The sequence below is a fragment of the Lissotriton vulgaris genome, chromosome 10 (assembly GCF_964263255.1).
Source record: "Lissotriton vulgaris chromosome 10, aLisVul1.2, whole genome shotgun sequence".
NCBI classification, from domain to species: Eukaryota; Metazoa; Chordata; class Amphibia; order Caudata; family Salamandridae; genus Lissotriton; species Lissotriton vulgaris.
The window spans coordinates 428,519,446-428,533,970 of NC_141698.1; positions in this window are offsets into that span (position 1 = coordinate 428,519,446).

The window sequence follows — 14,525 nt, forward strand, 5'->3', positions numbered from 1 at the left end:
GTGCGCGCCGTGTCCTCGCTGAGGGCCCAGATGAACTTCTGGAAGACCTTGCCATTGAATGTGCCTAGCCGGATCGCTCTGTCCAAAATGATTGCGCTACCGAGACTACTCTACCACTTTGCAAACGTCCCACTGTATGTCCCCACAAGGATCTTCCACGAACTGGAGGCGATGCTCCGAGGCCTGATCTGGAACACGGGGCGCCCACGAGTAGCCCTGGCGAAGCTGTACTCCCCGACGGCGGAGGGGGGGCTGGCGGTCCCCAATATGGAGTTGTACTACCTGGCAGCACAGCTGCAATGGGTCACATACTGGCTTAGCGACTCACACCTCGACGACACTGCCAACGCGGACTACCAATGGACGCACCCGCAGGTGTGTGCCCTGTTTCACCCACTGACCAAAGGACCTCGCCCCCTGCCCCTGCACATGGCCGTAGCCCGCAAATGTTTCCTTCGCTGCCTAAAGCTGACAAAGAACGTCAGGCCGTATGCCCCCGCCCTTCCCCTGCTGGGCACCCCCCGGAGGAATGGGATGGTGTCGCCACGCAGCATGGAACCCTGGGTTGCCGCCGGAGTGGAGACAATGGGAGACCTCTACACGGACGGGGGCCTGCTTCCTTTTGCGGAACTATCGGAGAGCACTGGCCTGCCAGCAGGGCAATTCCTGCTCCACGCGTCAGTGGTGAGGGCGTACACGGAGTCCTGGGGGGACATCCAGGAGGAGCCACCACTCCATCACTTGATCCAGTACCTACATGTTATGGGCAGAGGATCACACATTACACACTGGCTGGCACAGGCGCTCCTCATGCACACTCAGAGGCCCACACAACCGATTAGGGACAAGTGGGCGACCCACCGGGGGAGGGAATGGACAGACAAAGAATGGAAACTGGTCCTAGCCAGCCCTGTGAACGTCCCACGTAACTCCCGATTCCGCACTATTCAACTGTATATACTGCATCAGGCATACCTGTCGCCAGACAGAATAAATAAGTACTTCACGACAGACACAGCAGCCTGCCCCAGGTGCGACCTGCTGGATGCCGACATCCTGCACATGCTTTGGAGCTGCCCGACTCTGTCCACATACTGGGGGGAGGTGACATCGCTCCTGACGCACAGCACAGGCCCGGGGCTACCTAACACGTGGGAGGCATGCGTTCTTGGGCTATACAAGAGGACTAAACAAAATAAAACACTAGCCCGGTTCTGGGACCTAGGCCTTATCACGGCCAAGCGCCTGCTCACCAGGCACTGGAAAAGTAGAGAACCACCAACCCCCGCACACTGGTACACATCCTTTATCAACTGGGCCAGAGCAGAGGGCACGGCACTGCGAGGTGAGGAGATTGCGGGTTTGAGGCAGTTCCCGATCGCACACGTCTGGGATGATATCCTGGGGTCCCTGCGGGGGGAGGGCGAGGCCAGAGGGCTCACGTAGATACAGCTGAGAAGGGTAGGCGCCCCGCGAGCGGCGACACCATAGACGGGGCTACACGCCACGATGGCCCCCCCCCCCTCCATGTGAGCAGCACCGACCCCCCCGACACACAAGCCACGACCAACAATCGGCCGCACACACGAGGGCCCTCCACCACATAATAGCTCGAACACTGATCTTAGCAACTTTGCCTTGACCCAGCCCCCACGAGTACACTTCCCTCCCCCCCCCTCATATCCGACCCCCCCACGCAACCCCAAGTTAAGGGTTTCACGCTCCTGTTCTTACCAGCCGCGTGAGCACCCACCATCACACAGCGGCGGTCAAGTGCCACTGCCTGGACACTCGGCAGGGAACACGGGAGCGGGTGACACCCACCGACAGTGCAACAGGGGCGACACATATGTCTGCCACACGCGCCGTACACTGAACCGACAGATGGGGGGTTACCACCGCTCACCAAACCTGTTCCACACCAGCTTTACAGCTACACACATGAGCGAGCCATAGACCCCACATTTCATTGATGCGCCACCAGCGCATGCCTAACACGTTGATGGGACATTGGTGCCGTGCGCGCCGATGGTACGTGGCGCGGCACTGGCATCACAGACACGCTGGGACATACTGATATGATCATCCCTGTTTTATGTTGAAGAGTTACTGGTTGAATTATAGAAAAATGTAAAATGAGACGTCAATTATAGAAATGATCGCGTGCGAAATGCGAAGAGTATACATAATCCGCCAGTGACGAGGCACGCCGGACTACGAGCGAGACGATGCATAATGCCCTCCCCTGTAACCCTGTGTCCCTACCATACACGGATTTCTTGCAGCCGGCCCGCAGGGTTGTAGGCTCTGCTATATGTACTGCACTTTTTTTCTCACAATAATAAACGTCTTCAAAAAAAAAAAAAAAAAAAAAAAAAGTAAAACTATACATGCTTTTTATGTGTATCCCTCCCACCGTACACACCGCTACTTGCTGTCTGGTCCTTTGTACTGTGTTATAAAATGGAAAATAAAGGTTTTTTTTAAAAAAAAAATGCAACTTTATGCAATAGTTCTGTCCAATTCAGCAGTAGTAAAGATATTTATGCCTCCTTTTATATACAAAGCCATTTTCCTCCATAAATGGTGATAAACAATGACACAGCTTTGTAACTCAGGTCCCTCTAAGCTAAGCAGTAGACTTTTAAGACTGAATACCTTATCAGAAGCTGATTTGATGATTTAAGGGCACTTGATTGACTGGTAAATGGATGTAGGACCTTAGGTACGTTTCAGAGCAGAGTGGTACAAAAAAGGTGGGTTCAAGGGATCGGCTTGGATGCCAGTCGGTGAGGTGTAGTACATCAAGATCTTGGTGCCCTGGCATCAGTCCATCCTAACTGTCCCTCCGCCTTATCAAGGTTCTTTCAGAATGAAGGTGACTCATGTCCTAAAAAAGGACAACTGTGCTACTCATTAGCCTGAAAACATGAGTAACTGACCTTTCAATTGAAAGACCTGTTTTATTTATCTCCTGATTCAGACAGTGACTCAGACTGCTGTGTGTCTAGCTAAGTTTCAGGTCTTCCTTCGTGTTTTGGCGAGCTTGGTTGCTGTGTTTGAGATGTGCCGACCTCAGCTCTAAAAACTGCTTGAATGGGAAGCTGGGTCTCGTCAAGTAGGCTGTGGCGATACACAAAATTATGGCCCTTCTCCTGTAGAATGTGGTGGGTGCTCCTGAGTCTTCAATATCTCACAGATATTCATTGGCTATGGGTTGAATGGGGGCCCAATGAATGGTCGCCCCAACCCCCCACGCAACGTCAGTTGCAGCGGCCTATATTAGACCCCAGCAAGCGGAGTGCTGACTTGGTCATGGGCAGGGAAGTCCCTCCTCCTCTGCTCTGCCGTTTTGACGTGGCTTTCCAGTCCTGTGTCATCACTGAACTCTCTGACAGTGGCACTAAGGATATATGTTGTCTGAGGGTGCTTCCCTATTACCTCTCCTCTCTCTGCTCTTGCTTATTGAGATCATCTCTTCATAAGTGTCATTACGATGCCAGGGTGCAGCCTAAATATTAGTTTCAACTTTAGGGACAGTCATTTATGTCAGTGCCTGGTTCTGGATTGACCTGCACTCTAAGAAATGTCCTACATTTGGGTCATGCCAGAATTTGGCACTATCCATAAAGGACACAGATAACTTCCCAAGAGCTCTGCGGAGGAAGAGACTGAACGTCACCAGAAACATGCTGGTGGAAATCAGCAGTAGATTGCCAAACATCACTGGTTTGATGTAAGACTGTTAATGATCCAGGTATTTGGTTAATTTTGAGGCAAACGAATTTGCCGCAATAGCCTATTACAGCCATAAACAAAATAGTGTCCTTTAAAAATCCTGAGCACATGAATATTGCGCAGTACAAGATATGCTTCTAACAAACTCAAAAAAGGAACCCGTAGCATTGCTCACTAAAAGGGCCTCACTTAACATTTATAGGTGACCCATCAGCTTCTGGATCAGCAGAGAACCTGGATTCCGCTTAGCTGGAGGTGAACTCTATGGGCCATATTATCAAGAACGGCGATAACATTATTGCCACTTTAGCGTCAGGAAGGGGTTTGATAATATGCCCTTGAGAAGTGTGGCTCAATGGTTAGAGAGGCAGACCCTGATGCTGAGGTCTAGCCCAGGACCAGGGTTCAATTCCCTGCCACAGCGGGTCTTGGGCTCAAAATTCCACGGACCTGATCATTCTCGCCTCGGTGCCTATTCCAATCATGGAGTCCCACTCCAACTCTGGGCAATAGCTTGCTTAATTTCCACAACGGCCCCCACAAGCTAAGGATGCCTGGCCTCCACCTTGGGGGTGCCCAGGAGTGGACGCCTCACAGGGAAAGCCAGAATGGGTTCCACAGCGGTATTCGTACAAGCACCTTGATACCCTTGCGGGTGAGTGGTGCACTATACAAGTATCAATTTACATTACATTACATTTACAGAATTCCCATAGAAGCCCAAGTTTGATGTCCTTCACATCAGAACCTGGGCTTCTATGGGAATTCTCAAGGGCATATTTTCAAGCCCCTTATCGCCGCTTTAGCGGCAGTTTCCTGACGCTAAATCAGCGATAATGTTATCGCCGTTCTTGATGATATGGCCCTTTGTCTTCAGTGTATCTACTGGTGTGGTGAATGCACTGAAGACATAGATTAACGCTGAGTGGGCCCCTTGCTTCTTTACCAGCCCAGCAGTCCGAATTCTTCCTAAGCTGGTGTTTGCTTCAATATAACAAAAAAGCAATAGCATTGATACACAGGCATTTTTTAAATCGTGACTGAGGGCTATCCTTTTTAGGTCTCGTCTAGGCCGCACTTGTGCTGTCTCTTTGAGACATGCTGTATCTAGGTTATGTAATAATCAAACAAGAGTGCCTCCCACTAATCAATCACAGCCAAAAATCAAGGCAGGTTGAAGACGCTATTTGTCGTTTTCAATGCGGTACTTTTATTTATACCAGTTACTTTTTTAGTTTATAACATGTTTGTCGTACACAACATATGATAAGCAGAAAAGACCTGTACATAACATAAATTTTAAACAAAGTTTAAATTATTCAATGCAACATATTGTCAAAATTAAATGTAGACCTGAATGTGGTCAACAGACAGAAACATTAAACATATATAACGAATACATGGTGCAACACATTTTTACATCAGTACAAGGTTTGATTAAAGCCAAAAGCTAGCAAAGAAAGAAAAGATTAGAAAAAAGGAGCGCGAAAGTGAATTTGAGACTCTATTTTATCGTCAGCAATAGCTTGAGTTTGAATTGTCCTTTTCTAATTCGCCGACGCGTTTCGAATCCAGAGATTAACTGTCAGGATTCTCATCAGGGCATAGTTAATCTATCTGTGAAATTTAAAAAAAGGGAGGGGGGGGAAAGGTTTCAGTGTCATGGTTTAATGCAGAGGCAAAACTCCTTACATTGTGACAATCAGCTGTGACCTACCGCTTTTGGAAGAAGCTGATTTCAGCAAGAGAATTAAAGTGCAGACTTGAAAGTGGGTCCAGAAGTGGAACGCCTACAATTAAAATGAACGGACATTTTAGCACAAATTGGACATTTAAATGCTGACACTTAGAAAACAAATTACCACTAAGCGTACCGTCATTGGTTTCAGAGTTGGTGAAAACGGCTGAATATTGCGGAATGAGGGCTCTGCAGCGTGCTCGCAGTTGAAGAGGGGCCAGTGGCGCTGTGTGCAAAAAAGTATATGTATATCGGTACTTGAAAACTGAAGTCTGGGTATTAAAACAGTTCGCTTCCGACATGTGGAAATAGTACCTTTTAAGTTTGTCACTGTAGTGGTCCAAAGGGATCCTGTTGCCTGAAAGGACGTCTTGGCGAAGCCGACGTGTTAGGGTTTAATAAACGGGCTCCATCTCCGCTGAGGGGAAACGGAGTTGTTATTAGTATAGATCTTGCATCAGTCCTTTGGAGCGCGCTGGGTCGCGGCGCTTTGCCGCAGGAGCATCGCTTACCTCGGTGTGGTTCAGGTGACGGCTCACAGCATTCTGCCTGGTTTCCCAAGATGGATGCTGCTACGGTTACTATGGCAATGAGTCATTGAGGTGTTGCTTGGCATTGTGGGATTTGTAGTTTGTGCCAATGTCACGTATTTAATAGGGGATGGCCCATGTTTCGGTTAAAAACAGGGGAAAACATACTGAGACGCGACCAAGTCGGTCGTCAGGAAAACAAGACACCATTGGATCAGAGTCTGGCGACTTCAGATAAGCTATTGAGGCCCCTCTGCACACTGTTAAATTTCAATATTAAGTAAGCTTCTGTTTTCAAAAGCATCCTGTCTACATCCACATTGCTCTGTGCCGGGCGTAATGTATACAACACCGTCCATTTGAGATGATTTGCGTCATGGCTGGCGTTTATGAAGTGTTCCACCATGGGGGCAGTCATGATTTTATTCTTGATCCTGGATCGATGTTGGCAAATACGTGTGTTCACTTGTTGTGTAGTTTTGCCAATATAAATTTGATCGCAGGGGCACTGAACCAGATAAACGACATTCTTAGTCTTACAATTTGAAAAGTCCGAATGCTTCCATCTGGTAGTCCCATGTTGGAACTCGTCACCCTCGATAGTGTTTGGGCATACAACACAGGTGCCACACTTGTGATGCCCTGTGATTGGTTTGAGGTTCCATTGGCTCAGCAGGTCACTTTTCTTTTTTGGTAAAGTGACGTCCGCCCTCATGATATGTTGACCTACATTTTGATTCCTCTTGTAGGCAAACAGAGGATTAGATAGTGGGCAGTCTAAATTCGCCAATAAGTGCCAATTGCTCAGCACTGTTTTTCTCAATTTGTGAGTGTCTGGTCCAAAGGTGGTGACACAGACCAACCTTTCAAGTGTAGGTTTGGGCCGTACTTGCAGTAGAGTTTCACGGGGGGTGAAGCGTGCTCTTGTTAGGGAGTGCTTAAGTAATTTTTTAGGGTACCCCCTCTCCTGCATTTCTTGGCAAAACGTCTCAGCATGAGACGTGCAGTCTCTCAGATTCGAACAGTTCCTCCTGATGCGCAACAATTGCCCATATGGAAGGTTAGATTTCAAGTTCCTGGGATGAGCACTCTTATGGTGCAAAATAGTATTTCTATCTGTATCCTTTTTATGGAGAGAAGATTTCAATACTCCATTGATGTTTATGATTTCAACGTCAAGGAAGGTCATCCTTTCGTTGCTTTGTGCCATCGAGAATTTGATGTCAATATGCCGGTTGTTAAGCCAGTCATGGAAAGCTACAAGGTCTGTCTGGCTCCCCTGCCACAGGAGCCAGACGTCATCTATGTAGCGGAGCCATTGTAAGATGTGCTGTTTGAAGGGGTTATCTTACAATGGCTCCGCTACATAGATGACGTCTGGCTCCTGTGGCAGGGGAGCCAGACAGACCTTGTAGCTTTCCATGACTGGCTTAACAACCGGCATATTGACATCAAATTCTCGATGGCACAAAGCAACGAAAGGATGACCTTCCTTGACGTTGAAATCATAAACATCAATGGAGTATTGAAATCTTCTCTCCATAAAAAGGATACAGATAGAAATACTATTTTGCACCATAAGAGTGCTCATCCCAGGAACTTGAAATCTAACCTTCCATATGGGCAATTGTTGCGCATCAGGAGGAACTGTTCGAATCTGAGAGACTTCACGTCTCATGCTGAGACGTTTTGCCAAGAAATGCAGGAGAGGGGGTACCCTAAAAAATTACTTAAGCACTCCCTAACAAGAGCACGCTTCACCCCCGTGAAACTCTACTGCAAGTACGGCCCAAACCTACACTTGAAAGGTTGGTCTGTGTCACCACCTTTGGACCAGACACTCACAAATTGAGAAAAACAGTGCTGAGCAATTGGCACTTATTGGCGAATTTAGACTGCCCACTATCTAATCCTCTGTTTGCCTACAAGAGGAATCAAAATGTAGGTCAACATATCATGAGGGCGGACGTCACTTTACCAAAAAAGAAAAGTGACCTGCTGAGCCAATGGAACCTCAAACCAATCACAGGGCATCACAAGTGTGGCACCTGTGTTGTATGCCCAAACACTATCGAGGGTGACGAGTTCCAACATGGGACTACCAGATGGAAGCATTCGGACTTTTCAAATTGTAAGACTAAGAATGTCGTTTATCTGGTTCAGTGCCCCTGCGATCAAATTTATATTGGCAAAACTACACAACAAGTGAACACACGTATTTGCCAACATCGATCCAGGATCAAGAATAAAATCATGACTGCCTCCATGGTGGAACACTTCATAAACGCCAGCCATGACGCAAATCATCTCAAATGGACGGTGTTGTATACATTACGCCCGGCACAGAGCAATGTGGATGTAGACAGGATGCTTTTGAAAACAGAAGCTTACTTAATATTGAAATTTAACAGTGTGCAGAGGGGCCTCAATAGCTTATCTGAAGTCGCCAGACTCTGATCCAATGGTGTCTTGTTTTCCTGACGACCGACTTGGTCGCGTCTCAGTATGTTTTCCCCTGTTTTTAACCGAAACATGGGCCATCCCCTATTAAATACGTGACATTGGCACAAACTACAAATCCCACAATGCCAAGCAACACCTCAATGACTCATTGCCATAGTAACCGTAGCAGCATCCATCTTGGGAAACCAGGCAGAATGCTGTGAGCCGTCACCTGAACCACACGAGGTAAGCGATGCTCCTGCGGCAAAGCGCCGCGACCCAGCGCGCTCCAAAGGACTGATGCAAGATCTATACTAATAACAACTCAGTTTCCCCTCAGCGGAGATGGAGCCCGTTTATTAAACCCTAACACGTCGGCTTCGCCAAGACGTCCTTTCAGGCAACAGGATCCCTTTGGACCACTACAGTGACAAACTTAAAAGGTACTATTTCCACATGTCGGAAGCGAACTGTTTTAATACCCAGACTTCAGTTTTCAAGTACCGATATACATATACTTTTTTGCACACAGCGCCACTGGCCCCTCTTCAACTGCGAGCACGCTGCAGAGCCCTCATTCCGCAATATTCAGCCGTTTTCACCAACTCTGAAACCAATGACGGTACGCTTAGTGGTAATTTGTTTTCTAAGTGTCAGCATTTAAATGTCCAATTTGTGCTAAAATGTCCGTTCATTTTAATTGTAGGCGTTCCACTTCTGGACCCACTTTCAAGTCTGCACTTTAATTCTCTTGCTGAAATCAGCTTCTTCCAAAAGCGGTAGGTCACAGCTGATTGTCACAATGTAAGGAGTTTTGCCTCTGCATTAAACCATGACACTGAAACCTTTCCCCCCCCTCCCTTTTTTTAAATTTCACAGATAGATTAACTATGCCCTGATGAGAATCCTGACAGTTAATCTCTGGATTCGAAACGCGTCGGCGAATTAGAAAAGGACAATTCAAACTCAAGCTATTGCTGACGATAAAATAGAGTCTCGAATTCACTTTCGCGCTCCTTTTTTCTAATCTTTTCTTTCTTTGCTAGCTTTTGGCTTTAATCAAACCTTGTACTGATGTAAAAATGTGTTGCACCATGTATTCGTTATATATGTTTAATGTTTCTGTCTGTTGACCACATTCAGGTCTACATTTAATTTTGACAATATGTTGCATTGAATAATTTAAACTTTGTTTAAAATTTATGTTATGTACAGGTCTTTTCTGCTTATCATATGTTGTGTACGACAAACATGTTATAAACTAAAAAAGTAACTGGTATAAATAAAAGTACCGCGTTGAAAACGACAAATAGCGTCTTCAACCTGCCTTGATTTTTGGCTGTGATTGATTAGTGGGAGGCACTCTTGTTTGATTATTATATATTTAGGCCCAGCCTCCTTACTTGTCCTCTAAGGGCCAAGCTCCCCTTGTTCTATTAGTATCTAGGTTATGGGCTTGAAAAAATGCCATTCTTTTTCATTGGTTCTTGTTGCTGTCCTTTAGAAATGCTGGCTTTTAATTCATGAATACACTTAGGAGCCCCTCTTTTGGAATGTTGTATCCTCCCATGAGGACTGCCTCTCTTTCACATGTTTTCTTACTCTTCAGGTTATTTATACTTAGAGAGAACTCTTTTTTAATTGGGCTGCCTCTTTGCTCTTTAACTGTTCTGTTTACTTGCATCTGTCTGCATCATTTGCTTGTCATTGCTTTATCTCCTGTGCCTCCCCCTCACACCTCCCACAACACTGCTTGGTTGCTTCATATCCCTTAATCTTCCTGTGCCTCCCCCCTCCCACAACACTGCTTGCAGGCCCCCACCACCCCTCAAGCCCACTGCTGTTTTGCTAAGTTTTTTGTTACTTTACAATTGCTTTTATTCCTTTTTTGTCACTTTACAAACACTTTTATTTCTATAGGGCACATAGCCATAAGCTCAGGGAAATTAAACAATCAGTCCAATTATCGGAGGAAGTTGAGCCTGACAGCTGACTCGAACCGGGATCTCCAACTCACAAGTCAGCAGGTCCCACCACAGTGCAATATCCTTTGCCTCGTCATGCTGCAGTGTGCAGAACCATATATGTGGCAAAAGAGGTTCAAACATCAAAAAGGGGTGGTGTGCACACCATACGTTTTTCACTTTAGTCCTGCGTTTATTCATTCATCTATTGAATGCGTGCGTCCTGGGCTATGCCTTGCCCTATTGGCATCAAAGTTTGAACAGATAAGTGGGGAACATGCGTATGCTCAGCTCCCAGTGCACAGCTTTGAAGGATAGTTAATCCTACTTCTAGAATCCATGTTCATTTAACTCCTTTACTCCATTTTTAGTCCGAATTTATCAGTTGTATTCACCGAGTTTTTTTTCTTTGTAATATTCCACATACATAATTTGTCTCTTGTGTTTTTAAAGCTTCACATATTCTGAATGTGCCCATCCGGACCTCTTTAAAGAATACGATAGGAACACAAGATTCATCCAAAGCAGCATAACTTTATTGGCACCCAATGCATTTCGGGCTAAACAGAGCCCTTCGTCAGGGGTAACTGCAATTTAAACATTAACACCTTGGCTGCTAGGCGTTTTCCCCCTCCTGTGCTGAAAATTACCATTTTGCTGGTGTCATGACGAGCTCAGCTCGTCATCAGCACAGCTCAACTGTGCATCATGACGAGCTGAGCTCGTCATGAGCATCGAAAGGGTTAAAGACAACATTACTACATGATCCTTTGTCCAGTTTACAATTCATATAATCCTTAAAACATCAGAGCTAATTCCTGTGCTTTTAAATAAAAATACAATAAAGCCAACATAATGGTGACTTTTTCTTTCAGTACTTCATCATTCAATAAGCTATGCAGTATGTTACGCATTCTCACTTACTATCGAGTGTCAAGCCCTCACTCCTTACTACCCCGCCTGCAGTTTGCCTCACTAATACAATTATTTCACCTTTGCTTTTAAGCCAAGCTAATCCCTTATTTCTCGCGTATTTATACATTTCTTTGGCTTCATACATTTCTTTATTCACTCCATGTTTTTCGAGTTCACTGTGCATTACGCGCTTATGTAAAAACTGTTCTTTCTCAATTTTTAACCGGCAAATGCTTACGCGCCATTTTTCAACCCGTACCTGCCAACAGCCGCTTAGCTTTTCGTGTCCGTCTTTCAACAACTCTGATCTTGCAGTCGTAAACCTTCAATTTAAAGTCTACCCTCCTCCCCATTACGTAACACAACTTAATGAGCAACGCTAATCACCTCCTCCTTCCCTCCTAAACTTCAACTCAAAAGAGGTTCAAAGGCACAGCTAGTGACAGCCTGTGGTACTTCACACTCACAACACTGCTTGTTTTAACGTCAAGTTGGAACTGCCATTTTCATTCCTAGTGCGACTGCACCGTTGCAGGTGTGCTATATAAAAGAAAACACAAGAGTTCTTTATTTTATTAAGGTGGGGAAGGCAAATCTATTGCATAGGTAAAAAAACATTGGCATTACACATGTCAATAGCTCCAACTCAAACAAATGCAAGACCTATTGCATTTCCAATGCTTGTTTTCATTGCCCAGGCCTGCTTTGTCTCTCACAGCAGAACCAAGCAAGGTAATCAGTGAAGACCACTTTGACTTAAAAAGGTGGGACTAATGCCATTGTGTTACATGGATCATGATATTAAAGGTTGCTGACGGTCAGAAATGCAGCAACTCCTCTTCCTTAAATTAGGCGGACGAACCACATGTTTGATAGGAGGGGACGTCTGCTAATTTATGGTGCAATATCCACACTGCCAAACACTAAATGAGGCCATGGGTCTTTAATGTTTAAGGGACTATAAGAAAAGTATATCTCAACTTTTATTGTTATTCTGGTGGAGAACAAACACACAACAACACCTCTAAATCATAACTACCGTGAACTCCCTACAATGCTACATGCTAAAACACAGTTTAAGTGTCATAAGTATGTATACTCCAAGTCTGTAATTCACAATCTCTCCTTTAACCTGAAAATATTTCAGTACCATAAACACATTAGAACTGTCAAAGATAATACCTTAAGCAAAACAGCTGCCAAATGTTTATTGGTAACCTACTTTATGGCTTCATTGTTGAATAATGTTAATTGCTTGACTAGAATGCTGTTCACTTGTAATGCAGTTTTGTTTTTATAGAATACTATGAGGTAAATCACCTCTGAATACTCTGTAAACTTAACTAACCGAAGGCAAAGGGGTCATGTAAAATGTCCAAGATCACAAAATATGCCAGGGAAGCCATGATTCAAACAGAGGACTTCTGATATTGATACCTGCGACGCAAACAATACCCGAGATAACGGGTATCAGAGCACTTTACATGAGCATCAGTTTCGTTGGAGATGGACACATTCATTTTTGTTAGGCACATGGACATTAAGTGATTTGCCCAGAATCATAGGATGTTGAGCGTCCTTGCCTAGACTCAAACCCGGTTCCTCAGACTCGAGGTCGACCGCTCTAGCCGAAAGGGTACACACTCTCGCCCAGACTAAACGACTAAACCACCTTGTGTGATGGTGTTTTTCAGATTCCACCATCTGATGAATTCACAGGTTTCTATATACTATCTTGTATATGTGCAAAATAGATTGTGAGTGACCAGTACTGTTGCCATTATACTTCAGGACAGTGTTTTCTGAGGGGTGCTGCCTGGCTTACCACACTGTCCATGTCAGGATAGTTTTAAATGATACTGAAAACAACAAGAGAGGGAGGGAATGAAAAATAAGGACCACTCCAGTCCCCCAGGGTAGATATGATTATAAACAACAAAAGAGTGTGCCTTATAATTATAAGTAGAGCAACACAGTAGAAGCCAACTAGGTTCTTAATAAAGCCCTCACTCACCAACCTGGTTGGTGACATGCTTCATCATAGGGCCCCACCAGGAGAGGCCCAATGCCACCCTGGTGTGCTTCAACGCTAGAATTACTGCGGAGCTGGTTTTGAAGTGTACAATGTGTAGTGAAAGTGATTGTTAAAAATGTCTAGATTGTGTCAAACAATACATTTTATAAAGAGACAATCAGACATGAATAAAAATAAAAGTGTGGGACATCAATGCTGAATAAATTGTTCAGCAAGGTCCACTATAACGTGGTCAACATGTTTCAGCCTATGTGTTGTGATTTAACAGGCATTCGTCAGGACCAGAAAAGGTGTCTGAACCTCGGCGGTATGGGCGCGCTTAGGCCCACCCTGACCTGAGGTTCTAGTGTGAAAAAAAATGTTATTAAACATTTGGGACTGGGAGCCTGGTATAGAGATCTGGCTGGGACTGGGAGGCTGGTATAGAGATCTGGCTGGGACTGGGAGCCGAGGGTAGAGATCAGGCTGGACTGGGACCCTGGTATAGAGATCTGGCTGGGACTGGGAACCTGGGGTAGAGATCAGGCTGGACTTTGAGCCTGGTATAGAGATCTGGCTGGGACTGGGAGCCTGGGGTAGAGATCAGGCTGGACTGGGAGCCTGGAGTAGAGACCTGGCTGTGAGTGGGAGCCTGGAGTAGAGATCAGGCTGGACTGGGAGCCTGATGTAGAGATCTGGCTCGGACTGGGAGCCTGGTATAGAGATCTGACTGGGACTGGGAGGCTGGTATAGAGATCTGGCTGGGACTGGGAGCCGGGGTTAGAGATCTGGTCGGCCCAGCGGGGTTGAATTGCCCGCCATCCACACCAGAAAGACCCCAGGCCATATTAGGATGGCTGGTGGGTCTGCGGCGGACGGAAAGACTGTCCACTGTTTTTCCGCCAGTCGATTCGTCGACCAGGTGGAAATCATATTTTTATGGTGGTGCTATCTACAAGACTCCGCCATCCATATTAGGATTCAGGCGGAGATCAGCCTTTCCATGGCGCCATGGAAAGGCATTTGGTCCCAGGGTGTTGGTGGGTGGGGGGTGCATTTGGGGGGTACCTACGGTACCCCCCTGCATTTGCATGCACAAGGTGGCAGGCACCGCACGGTGCCTGTCATGTTATGCATGCAAATGCACAAAATACATTTCTGACATTGCGGCGGGTGCTGCTGAC